At 37.1% G+C, this 20,866-nt stretch overlaps 1 protein-coding gene across 1 annotated transcript in view; it reads left to right on the top strand.

The window, feature by feature from the left end:
- Window positions 1-17,137, top strand: part of TSPAN6 (tetraspanin 6) — a 324,416-nt gene extending 307,279 nt beyond the window's left edge. Inside the window, exon 8 of the mRNA XM_078688453.1 lies at window positions 15,858-17,137. The gene's annotated coding sequence lies outside the window, so the exon portion shown is untranslated. The remainder of the gene's footprint in view (window positions 1-15,857) is intronic.
- The last annotated feature ends 3,729 nt before the right edge of the window (window positions 17,138-20,866 follow it).

Raw genomic sequence — 20,866 nt, 5'->3', positions numbered from 1 at the left:
CTGTGTGACAGTCTCTTCCTCGACTTCGTAGCCCTCCATGCTGGAAATCTCAAGTGTTTCTCCAGCTTGGCCCATTGGCAAGTCTGATGGGACCCTGCCTTCCTCGTTGATGTCCCCCGCAACAGAGATGGTTGGTACGTCAATGTGCTCTCAAAGCTACATACTGTGATGAGCCAAACATTGGTACTAATGGGTCTTATTGTTTTTAAACACCAAACTGGCAGTGCAGGAGGACTGCAGGAGCTCTGAAGCTAGACAGAGGTTGAACAACCTGTACTGATCAGGCCATGAGAACTTGGTGTTTACCTCAATAATGTATTCTATAGCACCCTCCCTCATCATTGATTCTTAATATCACTAGGCCCGGGATGGGAACCACCCCAGGGTGGTTTGGAACCAAAAGCTGCTGGTTTGAACAATGATGTTTCCTCCTGCATTGAACACAAGTCTCAACCGTTGGTGTCAAAACAATTGTAAGTTCATTCATGGCCCGGACTTAGAGCTAAATGTCCGAACCCGATGCCGGAAAAATCCAATCTGACATTTAGTCTTTGTCCTAGTGTCGTGTGTTGAGGGAGCAGTCACGAGATATCGGAAGACCAGAAACTCCAAATTCACACAACTTGTCATACCCACCACACAACACTAGATGGCAGGAGCATACAGCGCATGTGTATCTACAGCAACACATGGCAAACACAACCAGTTATTTCCATTGTTCCGATTGTACTACTGGCAGTGCTGCTGATTGCATGGTCCACGTTTCTTAACTAGCTTGTCACAATGAGGAACTGCCCTGAGCCACCAGGGCCAATGAGGTCAGAAGTTGAATGCTGTAAGAGTCTGATAAACCTCACCTATGTCCAGACTGCAGTTCCAACACCGTTCTCAATATCCATTATAATTCACAATCCCTCAACATTTGAGACAGGCCTGCTCTGTCCCGTCTCACCTGCCAAAGATTATACTCCCATCTTTTGCTGTGGTGACATGCCATGAATATTGCTCATTTACGCGTTTTGGGATGTGATGGAGCGAGATAGAAAACAAAATTTTGTTTAAACTCGCAAAGTCACATTTCCATAACATGAATAAAATTATTAATGATTTGTGATATGTCGTGCTAATACAACCTAGATTAAACTTTACACGTGGGGGGACTAACATGTGTGCTCATAAATGTGCATAAATGTTACATCTTTTTGTTCGTGCAAAATAATAAAATAATTTATTGTTTTCGTTTTTGTCATTACTAACTGCTGCATATTTAAAATAAGCATGTGCTTGTTTTGCTTATTCTTGTCTGTATGATGTCATTTCTACTATTCTAGGTGCATATGGGTCTCATGGAAAAACGGAGACTGGTAAATATAAACGCTGCTTTATTTGTTTGCAATGGCTAGGTAATATTTTGATTAATCGGGTGGGTTAATTATTTAGTAAACCATGGGGTGGATACAGAATATACTTTATTTCTTACATTAATACTTTTCTTGTGTTTGTTTTATACTAGAAATCATAAGTTGCCTGCTTTTGAGGCCTAATTATTTGAGCCGCACAAAAAGAGCTAATTCATATTTCTGCAGAAAGTCACGAGACGCCCATTCTGAATTAAAACGTTTATTGAAGCTGCATTCACAAAGCAAAAACTGATGAGCTGACATCATTCTGTCGGACATGGCCAAGGTCGAAAGTGAACTTTTTGTCAGTCCTTAACTTGGCATCCGCGGAAGTTGCTCTGAAAAGCTATGGAAGCTGCGAGGATGATCTGTTACAAAGTTGCAATAGCAGGAAGCCTCTGGCTTCACGTGGAAGAGACAATGGTCTTTGTAAGACATGATTTTGTGGAACTTTTTAAGAATCGGGTGACATGTCACTTGTCACTTTCAGCCAATGGGACGTCGAGTATTTCTGAAAACTTTCCTTTGCTAGTTTAGTTAGCGTAGAAAGGTATAAAAAGTCATGCCCTTAGGGTTGGGCTGGCTGCTGCTTTCTGACTTTCCGATGAGGGTGATGTGCTGCTGGACTTTGCGTGGAGCACGTAAGAATCCTCAAAGAACTTTACTTTAATTTCTGTCTATTTAGCTCAGTTAGGGAAATAGGTTTTAGAAATGCTAAACTTTATATAATTTCTTTAAATTTGATTAAATTGCTTAAATTGTATTTTTCCATATTTCTTACTATCATACTTGCTTTATTGCAAATAAAATTTCATTTATAAAACTTACAACTTATATACCATAATCTAGAAAATAAAATCTTACTTTTGACAAACAAGCTGGTCTTGGTTATTTAGAAGTATAGGTTACCTTTAGCTAGATCACGTCGCCTATGGTGGTCGTTTAAATGGTTGGGTTTTATTCTAATGACAATATTCTTTCTGCAAATGTATAAATATGTTTATAGTTTGTAAATAATGTGTATATAGATTTATTTGACCACCTGATTCAGTAGGCCCAAAAATATATCAGGTTCATAAATGGGTCCATGTATAGTTTAGAATTTTGTTTATAGGTTATGAAATTGGGTAGCGTAGTTTATGATATATTTTCTATAGCCCGCTGGATCAATTATCTGGTAGCAGAAATTGATGGTTGCTAAGGGGTAACCAAGGTAACATGTTGGTTGCTAAGGATTACGTCATGGTATACAAATAGGATTAATGTTTTAACACTTGTTAAGTTCGTTTTTCGTGCCTATCTGTAAGCTATACCGGTATAGATTGTGTGGCGAGAAATTAGTCACGCAAGCCATCTGTTCGTTTGTAGTGATATCGCCGAGTATCACAAGAGGTATCGCCGTGTACCATAGTGTTGTCGCCGAGCAGCACAGTTTTAGGGCTAGGTCTGAATCTTGTATAGTGAGGAATTTCTAAGAAATCAAAGCAGCATGAGAATAGGGACAAAGCGCCTTCCATAAAACTCACTGTGATGAGAGTATTAGTTATATCCGAGCTTGAGAGAAGGGTAAAATTTAACGTCGGTGCATGATTATCTATAAACAGGTGAGAGTCCTGTACGGATAACGTCGTTATTTTGCTAACGGTGCATGATTTCTATAAACAGGTGAGAGTCCTGTACGGATTTCGTGTGTGTTTGAAATTAGGGAATTTTCCGTGTAAAAGTGCGAGTTTGAATTGTATTTTATGTTCAAGTGGAACTCTTAGAACTTTCACTTCGCGGTGGGTTCAGAGCAAAGCGAGTTCATAATTATACGTGTTAGAAGGGTGGGGTAAGGTTACTCTACTGACAATTGAATATTATCCTTAGTGCGAATAGCGCTGTCTATTCCGAAGTGTGGATACTTGAATGTATGTAAACTATCCTAATTAGTGAAACGAACAGATGTTGTCTTTATAAGTCATTGTTAAGAATTAATTCACACTGAAAAGTGTTCTTAAAATGGCGCTGTGAAAAGATTTTGTGAAGGAGGGGTAAGCGCCAGGAGTGAGAAGCGAGAAACCGCAGCTGCTGTGTACGTCACAGAGCCGCGCTGGGATTGGGTGACCTACGTCACAAGCTGTATTCTGATTGGCTCCTGAGTCTCTGACGGCCAGTGAGCTGATTGGTAGTTCAGAAAAACTCTAAATTTATTGGTCGAACTGAAAAGTGACTCAGCTCAACCGCCATTGGCTTGTTGGTGTGTTTCGCGCACGGATTGGTTGTTTTGCGGAACATCCCGGAAAATTTTTACGAACGATTTTGTGAATTAAATTTAACTTTTAAAAATGAGTTATCATTTTAAACATGTTGAGAAAAAGACAACATTATTTCAGAAATTTAAGAATTTATTTTCACCTGACAAGAAAATCGAAACGCGAGGTGGTAAACTACTTCATAAGTATAAAACACCTGCAGCATACATGGAAGGTGAATATGGATATCATACTGTCTTATGGTTCGACAGTTGGAAACGTTATACTAAAAACGATGGTGTTTTGACTTGGCCTGATGATGGTTCATTTAATGTAAGAGTTTTAAGAAACTTACGAGAGAAAATGAATGCTCTTGTTCCAAAACCGAGACCAACTCAATTTGAAGCTTTAGTTGAGTGGGAAGATGAGATGTATCAGTTACAAAGAGAAGCTAGTGGAATTAAAAGACCTTCTAAAAATCCATCATGGAAAAGAGAAACTCATGAAGATAGATTACGAATGTGGAGACAGGGAAACATGAGTGAAGGATTGTATTTAATTCATGAAATGGTAATGGGTTCTCCTACAGGAAAATCTATGGAAAGTGAATCTGAGGATGCAATTATGGAAGAAATATATACAACTGCTAAAAATAAACAGCCTAATCAGCCTTTGAGACCTTCTAGATCATGGTCTACTCCGGTGGTTTCTACTGAAACTTCACCGAGTGCACCTCCAATTAGTGAAGCTCCTAAACTTTATCCAAATAATTGTGAAATCACTGAAACTCCTAGAAGACCAGAATTTGAGAATGCTCGAAATGAGGGTAGACATTTTTCAATGACTCCAAGAGCAAGGGAACCTCCAAAAGAATATACAAGAGAGACAAGAAATGTTGAGGATGATGATTATAATGAATACTTAAGGTCTAAAGAAGAATTAATTAAAAGAATGACAAAAGGCATGGAAGCTGTTACAGTTCCAGTAACAATAGGTCCTGTTCAGCCTGTATTTGAACAAAGAAATACAAACAAAACTGGATTAACTATTCCTTTAAATACAGAAATTCAAAAGCCTGCTGAAAAATTTTATTCAGATTTGACAGAATTAAACACTTCTAGATCGAGAATGCCTGATTTAACTTTCAATGAGGATTTATCTCCAAAAACACCAATGGGTGCTATGTCAGATGTAGGAAGTCCTGAAGTCAGGGTAACTACACCAAAGCTTGATGTGGCCAAATTAAAAGCAAATATAGAAGAATTAATAATTGGAACAATTGGCCCAGATAGTTTAAATTACTATCGGGATGATGAACTACTATTCATTTGCAAAAGTATTCAGTGGAAAACGAAAAATAAATATGATCAATTAGAGGATCTAGCTGCAGAACTTGAAATCGATGTGAGTAAACAAAAGAATTTTGCAAAACATTATAGATTAGATTTCTCAGAAAGCGACATTGAGAGTTTGAACTCAATGGGAAGAATAGTTCACATTAAAGATTTGATTGTCTATATCAAAAAGCTAGGAGAACTGAACAAATGGAGAGTTAAATGGACCAAAAGAAAGGAAGATGAAAGATTAGAAAGAATGTCAAAACAATTTCCAATGAGAGAAGTTGCAGGTGGAGGATATGTTCATGTTCCATGGTCGAGACAGGACATTCTGTTATTCACAAATGACTTTCCAAAATTAAGAGAGAAACCTGTTGAGTGGTACAGGCAAGTCGATAGATTTATCAAAGTGTCAAAAGTTCTGTGGATTGATTTGGATGGATTTTTTGACATTGTTGTTCCATCTGATCTTTGGACAGAATGTAAAATATCTATTAGTTGGCCAAAAACAGAACCTGAGCGAATTAAAGAAACAGGTGCCCCAAATCCACTTGTAATGGATTTTTATGAGAAAGTAATTGTTTGGATGAAAAACAAAATTCCACCCAAAGAAGTTGATTGGGTTAAAATAGAAAGAACAGAGCAGGAAACAAAAGAATCAGTTCATTCTTTTTATGAAAGGCTACTGTTAATCTTTAAACAATACAGTGGTTATGAAAAATTAGATGAGAAAGACATGAGTCATTTTATCTATAGATTTGTTTATGGACTAAAACCTGAAATTGGAGAAATGATCAGAACTAGTATTGTCGGATGGCAAGCACTATCTATTGATGATATTCTGAGAAAGGCAAAATATTGTAGCGATGAATTAGAAGTAAAACAGAAGAAGCTAAAAGAGAAAGCCATGTGGGCACAGGTAAAGGTGGCTGAGCAACAGATTGCCAGCATGGGAAATAAGAACACTAATTTTGTTCAAACTGGAAATACGAACCAGATACAAGGAAAGTTTAAAGGTAATAATTTCCAAAAGAAATTTAGCCCAAAAATAGAAGAGCTGAAACAAAGATTACCTTGTTTTAATTGTGGCGAAATTGGACATTGGAGGGACGAGTGTCCTCATCCTCCTAGAAACTTAAAGAATCCCTTATTGAATCCACAGATGCAGAATGGTGTTAACGTGCAGCAACAGCTACAGATGCAACAGGGGTTAAATGAATTTAATATTCAGCGACAATTACAACAACAGCAACAACAACAGGTGAATAATCGTCAGGACCAGTTGCCACAACCACCTTTTCCGAATTGTGGGGGAGTTCAAAAATATAATCCAAAAGTGGGATTTCAGGGATGTGAACAGGTAATAAAACCACAAAAACAGCAAAAGCAGCAAAGGGTTCAAATGCAAAATGCTTCACAACAATTTTTATTAACAGAAAGCCAAGACAGTGATTCTGATGATTATTGCTGACGGTGCCCGAGAGAGGAGGAAGAGTGTGTTGTTGGAGCCACTCTTGAGGTTGACCAGTCTGGTCCTTATGTAAACGGGAAAGTTAATGATGTAGACATCACTTTTCTAGTGGACACTGGTGCTACTCGTTCTACTGTTAGATCAGTGGAAATTGAAAACCTACCTCTCTCTGGGGATACCATCCAAGTTGTCGGAGTAAGTAATCAGCAAATTAAAACAGACTTAACTGATCCAGTACCAGTTGAAATTGGAAATTACAGAGACAAACACAGATTTGTGGTTTGTAATAGTAGTCCAGTAAATCTATTAGGTAGGGACATCCTATGTAAAATGAATTGCAGAATATATTGTTCTCCTGAAGGAGTTGAATTACAAACAATGGAGGAAGATGGTTTGTACAGAATGACAATGATGATGATGGAAGCAGAAGAAACAAAATTGTTTCCTACATTTGAAGAAAAAGATTTACCTGAAGAGCTAAAAGAAACAGTGAAATCTGAAATATGGGATTTTACTGGGAATGAGATGGGTCTGATGAAAAACGTAGATCCTGTTAAAATTGCATTGAAGCAGGGAATAGAATTTCCAAACACTCCACAATATAAAATGAAAACTGAGACAATTGAAGGTATTACACCTGTAATTGAAAAATTAATCAAGCAAGGTGTATTGAAAGAAATGAAGAGTAGCTCTTGTAATTCACCAATTATGGGAGTTAAAAAGGCTAACGGAACATTTAGGATCGTACAAGATCTGAGAAAGGTTAATCAAATTGTTATTCCATGTTGTCCTGTGGTTCCAAATCCAGCAGTAATTCTATTTCAGATTCCATATGATGCTGAATGGTACACAGTCATTGACCTTTGCAATGCATTCTTTACTGTTCCTCTACACCCAGACAGTTATGAAATCTTTGCTTTCAGATTCCAAGGTAAGACCCTTGGATGGACAAGAATCCCTCAGGGCTATACAGAAAGTCCTTCAATCTTTAACGAACTGTTAAAAAGATCATTAGAAGATTTAGACTTACCAGGTAGGTCTACGTTGGTGCAGTATATTGATGATTTGTTAATTGCTGCAAAGACAAGAGAAAATTGTGTAACAGACACAATAATTCTGTTAAATCGCCTTGCAGAAGAAGGACATAAAGTGTCCCCAGCAAAACTACAGTTTTGCAAACAGGAAGTAAAATATCTTGGTCACAGAATTGCAAAAGGAAAAAGACAAGTAACAATAGAGAGAATAAAAATGATTCAGGCAATGTTACCACCAAGAACACAAAGACAGGTCAGAATGTTCCTGGGAATGGTAGGTTACTGTCGACAATGGATAAGTGGATTTTCGGTAATTGCGAAACCACTACAAAGACTGACCAAATCAGATATAAAAGATCCAATTATTCTCAATGATGTTGAAATGGAATCTTTTGAAAACCTGAAAAAGAGCTTATGCCAAGCTCCTGCTTTGGGTATGCCAAATTATGAGAAAGATTTTGAACTGTATTGCAGTGAGAGAGAAGGATGTGCATTATCTGTGTTAATTCAGAGACATGGGAACCTAAAGAAACCTATTGCATACTTCTCTGCAGTTCTTGATCCAATTGCAAAAGCATTACCAGGTTGTTTAAAAGCAGTTGCAGCTACAAGTATCAGCCTTGAACAAAGTGAAGGAATCATTATGGGATTTCCTGTGAAAGTTTTTGTGCCTCATTCAGTTGAAATATTATTGACAAGAGGTAAAACTCAACATTTAACAAGTAGCAGATTGACAAAGTATGAGAAAATCATACTGGGAGCAGATAATGTTTCAATTTCAAGATGTTTGAATCTGAATCCTTCTACATTACTGCCTGATTCTGAAATTGTTGATGACATCGAGACAGAACATGAATGTTTAGATGTCATGGAATTCTGCACAAAACCAAGAAAAGACATCAAAGACAGACCTTTGCCTGAATCGGATTTTGTCTACTTTGTAGATGGCTCATGCTTAAGATCCGAAGGTGGTGTCTTGAAAGCTTCATACTCAGTTTGTACAGTCGAAGATGTTGAAGAGGCATCATGTCTTGAAGGAGTTCGTTCAGCACAAGTGGCTGAATTGATTGCTTTAATTCGTGCATGTGAAATATCAAAAGATATAAGAGTTACCATCATTACTGATAGTCAGTATGGGTACGGAGTTGTGCATGATTATGGACAACTCTGGTCACAGAGAGGATACATGACATCAACAGGGTCACCAATTAAAAATGCAGTTTTCATTAGAAGATTAATTGAAGCAATACAATTGCCAAAAGAAATTGCCATAGTCAAGTGTGCAGCACACACTAGAGGGACTGATTATATTTCCAAAGGAAATGCCTTCGCAGATGAAACAGCAAAGTACTGCGCAAGGAAAAATTATTCTTACAATCGGAATAGAAGTACAGAAACTGATTCAAATTCATTAATGCTAACAACTGTTGTAGAGACATGGCATGAGATTAGAGATTTACAAAACGAAGCAGAAGATGATGAAAAAGACTTGTGGTTAAGATCAGATTGTAGACCACGTGAAGAAGATGGAGTGTGGGTTTACAAAGATGGCAGAGTAGTTTTACCAAATTGTTTGATTGCTGATATGGCCAGATTATATCATGGTCCAGCACATCTAGGAAGAGATTCTATGGTCAGACTGTTTAAAGAAACATGGTTCAATACCAAGTTTAGAACCATTGCAGAATCTTTTTGTCAAAGGTGTTTGTCATGCCAACAAATGAATCCTAACAGAAAATCAGTGGTGGGGACAGGAATAATTGGTCGAGAGGGTGGTCCCTTTACCAGGTTACAAATAGATTTCATTGAAATGCCCTTACACAACTGTTTGAAATATGTACTTGTAATTGTATGCTTGTTCTCAAGGTGGGTAGAGGCTTTTCCTACAAGACATTGTGATTCAATTACAGTAGCAAAACTAATGCTCAGAGAAATCATCCCAAGGTACGGTTTTCCAGTCACTATTGAGAGTGATGGAGGAAGTCATTTTGATAACAAACTGTTGAAATTAATTTGCGAAGCTATGAGTATTGAGCAGAAAATACACTGTGCATACAGACCAGAGGCATCAGGTGTAGTTGAACAAATAAATGGAACTATCAAAAACAGAATTGGAAAAATGTGTCTAGAGACAGGAGTTAAGTGGACTGATGCTCTTCCACTTGCTTTGATGTCAATAAGAAGTACACCAGATAAAAAGACAGGTTTGAGTCCTCATGAAATTTTGATGGGAAGAGTTATGAGGCAAGCTTTTGTACCTGTAGGTAAACTGTTGAGCATAAATGACAGTGCAATTTTGGATTACTGTAAAAGGTTATCTGATATGGTAACTTCTGTATCTAATCAGGTGGGAACTGAAGCACAATCAAATGACAAAGTTTTGACACATGATCTGAGACCTGGAGACTGGGTCAGAACGAAAGTACATCGGAGGAGGAATTGTCTATCTCCTAGATGGCAGAAACCTAGGCAGGTAATCTTGATCACTACTAATGCTGTAAAGTGCAGAGGATTGAAGCGTTGGATTCATCCAAGTCATACTATTCCAATACCAACTCCTGAGAATTCTGATGTTGAAAGTGATACCACAGATGACTCTGATTCTGAAGCAGAAGACAGAACAGAAGGTGAAGTAATTCCAGATTCTGAAGATCGACAAGAAAGTCGACATCTGGAAACTGTGCCGGTGAATGGAAATCTGGCAAGAAAAGACTTAGAAATAATTGAAATAGATTCTGAAGGTGAAGAGAATCTGTTAAAAGGAAAGATAACTGAGGATTCGGTTGTCTATATTGAAGACAAAGAAGCTGAACCAAAAGAAGTTTCAGACCAGGAGAGTATCGAAAGGCAGAGAACAAGCTCTGAAGTAGGGAACAAAAATCCGAAATCTGGGAAGCTAGAGGTAATTGAGGAAGAGGAGGAGAACGAATTACCGAGTACCAGTGATGGAAGACAAAGTGAAGTTCCTGAAGGAGTGAAATTGCCGAATAGAGAAGTACCTGAGTCAATAGAAATTTCAGACTACGAAACTGAAGAAAGTGACGTGGAAGGTGGAAGTGAAAACGGAAAGAAAAGGACTTGGAAGTCAGAATCAAATAATTCTGAACCAAAGAAAAAGTACGTGAGAAAAGCAGACTTCTGGCCTGGTGGAAGATTGAGAGTGAGATTGATTAAAAAGCCAATAGAACAAGTTGAAGAAATCAGTAGTCAAAAGAGTCCAGGAAAAGAAATTGGAGTTGGAAGAAAAATAGAAGTGATATCAAGAAAAGGGAAGAGGATAATAAGACCAAATCAAAAATACAAGTCTCCTGAGTGGACTTACTTAGTAATTCCACCTGTTATAGACATATATGATAGTAGTGAAGAAGAAAACGAAATCCAAGAAATTAGTGACAATGATTGAAGTACAAATTTATTAAATTGGCATAAGGCTGAAGAAATCCTGTTAGTTGACACAAGGTCGAAGAAAAACTGTTTAGTAGAAGAAAAACTTATGTATGACATAAGGTCGAAGAAATCCTGTTTAGGGTTATAAAAGAAAAATATATTTTAAAAGGGGGGTGTATATAAATTTTAAAATTTATTTTTATTTTTGAGGCTAAAACTAACCTAAAAATGCCTTACGTTAAGGAGAGCACTTCAAAATGTTCTGTTTTTAAAAGATGCTGTAAGATGACTCTGGTGTGTCTGCTCATTTTAGTTCTGCTCTGGTTGATACTAGCTGTGATTATACCTTTAGAAATGAATAGAGAATTACACAAAGTTAACTTAACAAGCAAAGCTCTGGTTAGCCAAACTAAACATAGTACATCTGCAAAAGTTATTGATCATCAGCCTAACATTCATCAAGATAAATCAATAGGTGATTTTTCAAGTAATACATTCACAAAGCTTTTGAGTGAATATGTCAAGGTAATGGATGCAAAGGATTGTTATGTGTGCGTTAAGTTACCCGCTTCTGTTTCTGAGGGAGTAACATATAATATGCTTCCTCTCACTTATGCTGTTACATGTAGTGTATTAACTAGTTTATTTTATCAAACTGGTCGTTTAGAATATTACTATTCAAATTATGATGAGATTTTTGCTAATATCAAGATTGATAATGCTTTAAATAAGCATAAGAAAGCTAAACAATTGAGAGAATATTTCCTTGTTACTAATGAACTCACTTATGAGTATGCTTACAAGAATAATCTAACATGTAAATTAAGTGCTGAAGGGAAGAAATTTCTGAATATGGTTGAGGAGAGAAGAGCAATTTATAAGAGAAATGAATTAGTCAAGCAGACTAAGTCATCATTCTGGCAAAAAGAGGATGAGAAACTAAATGGTAAAATGCTTGAAAATATTGCAATTCACATAGACAAACCTGTTAGTGGAAAGCTTTGCATTAGAAGAGATAACACACTTTTTGATAATTATTTTGTAGGTGCAAGCAACTGTGAAGATACTTATCAGATTATGGGAGGTTGGGGATTTAAAGGTGGAAAAGATCCTATCTTTCCTGGAATTTATTTTGTCTGTGGTGACAAAGCCTACTACAACCTTCCAGACCATTGGTATGGAACTTGTTATGTGGGAATTGTTTTTCCTAAAGTGTTTCATGTTGACAGAGATTCAGAAGGATTGTTTAAAATTCATAATTATGTAAATAGAGTTAAAAGAGAAACTTTTACTGAAGTTCTGGGAGATATTTTTCAAGCTGTAATACCTTTTGTTGGTATAACCCTAAATGCAGGGAGAATCAGAAAATTGTCCACTATAGTTGATAGATTATCAACTGACACTGCTGATGGATTTCAATTAGTGAATGTTGAAGTTATTGCAATTAGATCCATGGTAATTCAAGACCGTCTTGCTTTAGACATACTCTTAGCAAAAGAGGGAGGAGTCTGTGGCATTTTACATGTTCAACATTGCTGTACATATATACCTGACGAAAGTAAAAATATTGAAATGTATATTAAGAATATTACACAAATGCATTCAGAGATAATTCCTTTAGAAGAAGAAGATTTTACAGGGAAACTTTCAAAAAGGTTTCAAGCAATTAAAAACTGGTTTCATAATATCGGAAGTTCAATTCTTGGCAAGATTCTGGCACCTTTGATTGTAATAGTATTCATTTTTGTTTTGACCAAATTAGGTTGTTTGTTGCATAAAAGAAAGAAGCATTTGAGAGAAAAGAAAAGAATCTATAAACTCAGAAAAGAAGAGGAAAGGGAGATTGAGTTGCAGGAGTTACATAGAGAGCGTCATGTTAATTGCAAGGATTATGCTGAAACAGACTTTTAGGTTTACTAATACAATGAATTTGAATCGATTTCATATAAATTAAATTTACCAAAATTTTGAGTGCTGGTGTGGTGATTTGTTAATCACCAGATGAGGGAGTTGATGGAGCGAGATAGAAAACAAAATTTTGTTTAAACTCGCAAAGTCACATTTCCATAACATGAATAAAATTATTAATGATTTGTGATATGTCGTGCTAATACAACCTAGATTAAACTTTACACGTGGGGGGACTAACATGTGTGCTCATAAATGTGCATAAATGTTACATCTTTTTGTTCGTGCAAAATAATAAAATAATTTATTGTTTTCGTTTTTGTCATTACTAACTGCTGCATATTTAAAATAAGCATGTGCTTGTTTTGCTTATTCTTGTCTGTATGATGTCATTTCTACTATTCTAGGTGCATATGGGTCTCATGGAAAAACGGAGACTGGTAAATATAAACGCTGCTTTATTTGTTTGCAATGGCTAGGTAACATTTTGATTAATCGGGTGGGTTAATTATTTAGTAAACCATGGGGTGGATACAGAATATACTTTATTTCTTACATTAATACTTTTCTTGTGTTTGTTTTATACTAGAAATCATAAGTTGCCTGCTTTTGAGGCCTAATTATTTGAGCCGCACAAAAAGAGCTAATTCATATTTCTGCAGAAAGTCACGAGACGCCCATTCTGAATTAAAACGTTTATTGAAGCTGCATTCACAAAGCAAAAACTGATGAGCTGACATCATTCTGTCGGACATGGCCAAGGTCGAAAGTGAACTTTTTGTCAGTCCTTAACTTGGCATCCGCGGAAGTTGCTCTGAAAAGCTATGGAAGCTGCGAGGATGATCTGTTACAAAGTTGCAATAGCAGGAAGCCTCTGGCTTCACGTGGAAGAGACAATGGTCTTTGTAAGACATGATTTTGTGGAACTTTTTAAGAATCGGGTGACATGTCACTTGTCACTTTCAGCCAATGGGACGTCGAGTATTTCTGAAAACTTTCCTTTGCTAGTTTAGTTAGCGTAGAAAGGTATAAAAAGTCATGCCCTTAGGGTTGGGCTGGCTGCTGCTTTCTGACTTTCCGATGAGGGTGATGTGCTGCTGGACTTTGCGTGGAGCACGTAAGAATCCTCAAAGAACTTTACTTTAATTTCTGTCTATTTAGCTCAGTTAGGGAAATAGGTTTTAGAAATGCTAAACTTTATATAATTTCTTTAAATTTGATTAAATTGCTTAAATTGTATTTTTCCATATTTCTTACTATCATACTTGCTTTATTGCAAATAAAATTTCATTTATAAAACTTACAACTTATATACCATAATCTAGAAAATAAAATCTTACTTTTGACAAACAAGCTGGTCTTGGTTATTTAGAAGTATAGGTTACCTTTAGCTAGATCACGTCGCCTATGGTGGTCGTTTAAATGGTTGGGTTTTATTCTAATGACAATATTCTTTCTGCAAATGTATAAATATGTTTATAGTTTGTAAATAATGTGTATATAGATTTATTTGACCACCTGATTCAGTAGGCCCAAAAATATATCAGGTTCATAAATGGGTCCATGTATAGTTTAGAATTTTGTTTATAGGTTATGAAATTGGGTAGCGTAGTTTATGATATATTTTCTATAGCCCGCTGGATCAGATGTCTCAGCGTTGCCACAGTAACCCATGACCGAGATGTACACACCGCTTTGTACGCAGGTGTCTCTACTTCCATTTGTCTTCTTTGACATAGCTGCAGTTCTGTGACTGCAGCCTATGAGCACCAGCTGAAACATAGACCAGCCTGTAACTTATGCTTTCACCCCACCAACACACACAGCCGATTGCCTGTCTCAGTCTCCTTTCTGAGGTTCTGCTGGCACTTGTTGGAGCCCAACATGCACAAAATTCCCAAGCGTGAGCCTATATTGTCTTGCAGCGGTCAGTCCCCTGCAGCGAGTCTGTGGTTTACAGTAGCAGGCATGTCCAAGTTAAATAAGCAACCCTCTTGATTACACTCGCTTACACAGTACGCCAATACGAAGTATACTCCTTGGAGATCAAGGCGCCAGGGCATGGCACATCACACCCATCCATAAAACATCTATTGTACCATCCAGTCTATCCTCGGATTACAGCAGGAGCAGAATAAAGTGCGTTGGCTTCTATCTTATTTATCTGCAAATGACAAAATGCCCAACACCGGTAGGTAACAAGGGATTCATGGCCAAGTCTGCACCACACCAGGGAGCAGCTGTAACTGTGAAGATAACCTGTTGACTTTCCAAACACACAGCATTTTTGGGTTCTCTCCTCCTACTGTATCATGCACTGGGTCTGAATGCTAGAAAGGGGAGTTTATTGTATAATATGTATCAATGGGAGGTTCAATCCTGCACACTCGAGGTGTGCTTACATGATTCCCTTTATTACAAAGAGTATGTGTCAAACGGTTTCTGTGAATTGTATTTTTGCATTGTAGTGCGTTTGTTACTATCCTTTTGTAATGCATGCTACATGTTGCTTTAAAGTGTTACCTGTCTTGATGTGTTGTAAAGAAGTTTGAGATGTGTATCCGATTTTAGGCAGCGGTTTGCGTAAGAAAATATTTGTGACCCAATAACGTGATTAGTATTGAAGCAGTTTTTTGTATGTTATTTCCCTTGCTGTCCTTACAATTAGGGTACGAAATTTTGAAATCCTTTTTTTTTTTGCTGGAAGTTGCTTCAAAATTGAATGCAAGAAGATCGCTCATGTTAGTCATTTGAGATGTTTACACGGGGACTGGTTCAAGAAGAAAATGTCTTCTGAACCATTATCCCACAAGCCGTTTTCTGCTCCAACTAGCCCCCTCTGGAAGAAGCTTGTGTGAGATTTTGCACTCACCAATTTTCTTGAAGTTATGCTAATTTTGCATGTATGATAAAAACAAATCTAGAGATCTACTTATGTCTGATTTTGAGAGTTTAAGGAGCAGTTATAAATGCGAGCTGAACATCTTTTAGTTTACTTAATACATTTTTCATTAATACTTGTTTTTCTTCCAGGGATTTTCTCTTGCCACTGATGTTTTTTTAATTGTTTTTCCCCTGTTTTTTAGTGAATGGTTACCTTCAGAAAGTCTGCACTTGAATTTGAACTGGTGGATTCTGTTTTGAAATGACCTGGCAGCAATGGAATTCCTTTTTGAAGAACTGCAGCATTGGACATGTATTTGCTGCATCAGCGATAGGATTGTAAACCATAACACTTTAACTTGTATTTTCTTTGTTCGCTTCAAATTTGGGTTGCATTTCAGGAGCTTGTTCCTCTAATATTGCACCTATCTGTCCCTCATGGTCAATGATGCCTTAATTCGTCCACGCAGCTGGTCTGATTTCAAGCTCAGTTTTAGATGACCCATCTTTCTCAATGAATTGATTGATGGTATTGTTTATAAGGCGCTCATGGGACTACGGTGAAGTTAAGTTTTGTACACTACATGTACCTGGCGAGGACTTTAACTTGACACTAGTGTGACTTAATACTCTTCGGATTTAAGAGGAGAGTCCTGAGTTAGTTTGTAATAATTCTAGTTTTTCTGATTTCGAATATAGGCAAATATGTATGTGTAAGTTTAAACCGGCTGCATGGGGTTTCAAATCCCATAGGATGGTCGAAATTTGATTGCGTTACAAGTACTTTATCAATTACTGTTACCGCAGGAGTAATTCTAGGAAAATAATTGTACGCAATTAGACCTGTGTTACCCCACCACATGCACAGATGCCTAATAAATGCATTCTAATCGACTCCTTCAGTCATTTAATTGCCTCAGAACATTCTGCAATGAGTTGGCTTTGTAAGCATGTATTTCTGCCATTGGAGAATTGTTAATTGTTGTGCTGATCAAGAAACAAACCTTTCCTGCTGGACTATGTTGGGTTAAAGGGCAGCATGGCAAATAGATACTTCTAATGCATGGGTGTGAAGCTGAATGTCATTCCATTTTGGCCACCTTATTTGAGATATTGAAATCCCCAAAATCCGCCTTTGTGAAGTGTGCCACGATGTTTCGTCTTCACATTTCTAAGCAATGATTTCGACTCCCCCTGGGTAAAAGATGCGTCTGTGGCAGCCTTCAGACCATTGTGATGTACTTAAATGTTCATTTTTATCATGTTTATAAAAATATTTTTGATGTAGTTACTATCAGGCGTTTTAGATTCATAAGATGTGAAATAAGGCTGTTTGTTTTTCCCGGCCCTGTCTCCAAGGGGGCTGATGTGAGTTTCAGTATTATGTGCTGCTTCAATATGTAATTCATATTTTGTCTGGTTCTTAAAGTAAAAGTCGGTCATGTCTTTTGAAGTACAATAAATTTTTAATATTTTCTTCAAAGTATGTGCTTCATTCCTAAACTCAACATGTGGAAAATCAGGTGGGAGCTTTGAATCGAAGTATAATATTCTCCGCAGACATTGTTCTTCAAGAATCCACACAATTGAACCATTCTGTTTCACTAAACAACCACCAAAAAACATCTAAACAGTATGAACGCGTTCATTAATTCTTAACTAGCTAATCTCTTTATAGAGAAAAAAACCTCTTATATCCATGAACCTGTAAAGGAGTAGACCGAAAACCAGCTTTCCACAGGGATAAGGAAACTTTGTTACTGGGAGACAAGTGTAAGCCCAGAGAACAAAACAAGCTCTTTTTATAACACTTCACACCTTAAATTCCACTTCACACCTTAAATTCCACCAACATACCCTAAATCACACGTTATGGTCCATGCACTTGTAGATCCTCATCCATGTCAAAGAATAACCGTGTTGCATTGAATTGTGTAAAGACATAGCTCTTCCCTCGTTTTCTTGCTAGCTCGCTGAAGCTTGCACTTGCAACCCAGTCTAGAAGCTGACTGCTCTTCGAGGCTTGAACTTGCAACTCAGTCCAGAACTCAGTCCAGAAGGCCTCCTTCCTGCCTTTGAGCTCTCATTTATGGACCTGAGGCTCCAGGCCAGAGTCTTGGGATGCAACACCCTTTGACACTTATCCACTTCTGCACAGCCACTATTTAAGTCACCTGGTCTCTGATGAATGCAAATTACGAAGACATCTTTATTTCCCTTGGAGTGTAAACACTTTCAGTGCTGACACTGATGCATGCTGCTTTTCAGTAGGCACCTTTCAGTACAGGTTTACCATAAACCCTTAATGTTCTTTCTTATTTGTACAGCCCCTGGACCTTCTTCTAGTTCCTCTTCATAATTATTAATGAGCCCCACTTTTGTTTAAAAGTTTTAATATGTGCTGACTTCATACTATAGGAATCCTGAGAATTCGGTTTGTGCTGCCATTGCTATCAAATCCCATCACTTCAGTTCTATTCTCTTCAGCTGTGTTGTTGGTAAACTAGTTTCTGTTCCTTTGGTACCTCTGTGTGGTATCTTGATGTAATCCTCTGGAATCTAGAACACCGCTGTGTTCGGGATTCCAGAGGAGACAGTTAAGACCCAGGCCAATAGATTAGACGTGTGCTTACTTTGCTTATGAAATAAAGCAATTCAATTTACCTTAAATGTCTGGAATATCATATTTACCATACTGGCGCCGATCGGAAAAAAACAACGATGTGCATGGAGTCCTGCTGAGTGCAGATCGTGTCGCTGTCACATTATAAAGGACCCAAGCTTCAAGAGATGTTCCGGTGAGCTGTTGGTGGTATCCGGAGGAGTTCTGTGAAAACCGCAAGTCCAGGGAACATCAGGTGAGAGTTTGGGCAATTTTTGTCAGTATTAAGGAAATCAGAGCATCAGTCAACTGCACATGTCATTTAAGAAAAGCGCATGACGTCGGAGCGCTTATGCTTGCAGTGGCCATACTTTGAGATGATTTAACAAAACGTGGCGGCCATTTAAATTCACGCAAAGTTTGGGATACAAGCACGTAACATGGCGGACATTTTAAAGGACATTTAAAGTGTCGAGTTTATTGCAGTGAGACACAATTTACGATCGATACGTTGCAAGAACTGGATGGCATTGGGAACATCTTAGCTGCGGAGGATCTAACATTAGACAAAGCTTTAGACATTGCTCATCGTTTTGAAGACATGAAACTTGGTTTAAAAGAACTTGCTGAACAAAAAATCCCCGAGATCAATGCAGTTAAAAAGGGTAATCTTGAAGAATCAGTTTCCAGCAAAGTAAAATATAAAAGCCAAAGTGTTCAAGAAAAAAAGAATATATATGTTTTAAGTGTGGTATTCCAGGTCATTTGGCTAACGACAAGAAATGTCCAGCCTTGGGTCAAGTGTGTAGATATAGTAAATTAAAAGGACATTACACAAGAATGTGCAGAAATGAGAACAAATTCAAAAATAGACGTTTTGTTCGTAAAAGTCAAAATGATGAAAATGTAAAGGAAGTTAAAAGTGATATTGATGATGAGATTGTTGAGAAGGATAATGATTTAGAAAATGTTATTTATATTTGTGAGGTATCAAATGGATGTATACAAGAGAAGGAATGGAAATTGTCTTGTGAAAACGATAATATTCTCAAAGAAGTTGTTAAATTTGTCAAATCATCATGGCCCAAAAAGATAAATTTGTCAGAAAATCTTCTTCCTTTATACCAGAGTGATAAATCTCAAATCTATTTCGCATGAACATTTTCCGATATCTAGGCCTTGTCGTGTGTGGCAATGTTTCTTTGGACATTGCGGGTCCCATGTGCTTTAATAAGAATTCTGTGTATGCCATCATACTTATTGATCAAATGTCGCAGTGGTTTGAAGTAACAATTGTTTCCAATATTACTTCAAAAGTAGTGATACAATTTTTAAATGGAAGTCTTTCAAAAGAGAGTTTTCCTGAGTCAATCATAACTGATAGTGGTTACAATTTGTATCCACCAAGATGAAAGATTTTCTGGAATGTCATGGTATTATTCATAAGCATGCTTCTGTTTATTATCCACAGAGTAACGGAATTGTGGAAAGATGGATCAGAGTGTTTAAAGAAGGATTACAATTAGCGATGTCAAGTGGAAAGGATTGTAAACAAACGATTAGTGAAGTTCTGTGGTGCTACAGCAATACTCCTAGGAGTATGGGTGATTTAGCTCCTTTTGAAAAAATGAGAGGAACGAAAAGTGTATCTAATATGAGTCAAACTTGGATGAGAGATTTATTAGTTAACAATGATGATAAAAGTATCGACAAAAAGAGAGGTTCTGTCCAGGACTGTCAGGATAAGGCTATTCCTGTCAATATCAATGATTGAGTACGTGTAAAGAAAGTTAGATTTGTCAGATCAGGAGAATCTCGGTTTTCTGATCCGTTGAAAGTGGTACGTGTTGGTCGACAGGTAGTAGAATTATCTGATGGAAATGTTTGGAGTTTGTCCGAAGTAATTAGGATTCCTCAGTGGTTATGGCCTGGAGAAAGGTCAGATGATTCTAATATCTCTGGGTTGTCCAAATCTGCTAATAGTAGAATAAACTGGAGAAAGTTCACCACTCCACATTGTGAAACTTCACATAACCAACATGGACAAAGAACACGTCAACGTCCTGTGTTGTACAAGGATTATTATTTTGACAAGTGACATCGTCCGTAATTATTCTTATGTTCCAACTAATTTTATGTACATATGATCAATGACGAATTCATAATGTTATTACAAATGGTACTACTGCTTTCTTGTCTGCAGTCTTAGGATATATATAAAGTTACTTATGTTTATATTTTATTTTTTACTTTATAAATATGAAATGTATTCTCTTGTTTAGTTATTTATTTATATATTATCATTATTCATTTGTTTTACAATTAGCTTATTTCTTAATATGTTTACGAAGGGGAATGTGTGGTATCTTGATGTAATCCTCTGGAATCTAGAACACCGTTGTGTTCGGGATTCCAGAGGAGACAGTTAAGACCCAGGTCAATAGATTAGACGTGTGCTTTTCTTTGCTTATGAAATAAAGCAATTCAATTTACCTTAAATGTCTGGAATATCATATTTACCATATTCTGCTGAATTTTCCTAATTGTTTTTAGTGAGATATTCAGACGTGGTCATGGGAACCAGCTCAGCGTTGGTTAACACCTCAGTCT

The sequence above is a fragment of the Lissotriton helveticus genome, chromosome 4_1 (assembly GCF_964261635.1).
Source record: "Lissotriton helveticus chromosome 4_1, aLisHel1.1, whole genome shotgun sequence".
NCBI classification, from domain to species: Eukaryota; Metazoa; Chordata; class Amphibia; order Caudata; family Salamandridae; genus Lissotriton; species Lissotriton helveticus.
The sequence above is the reverse complement of the archived record's forward strand: the minus strand, read 5'-3'. Positions and strand labels throughout refer to the sequence as shown.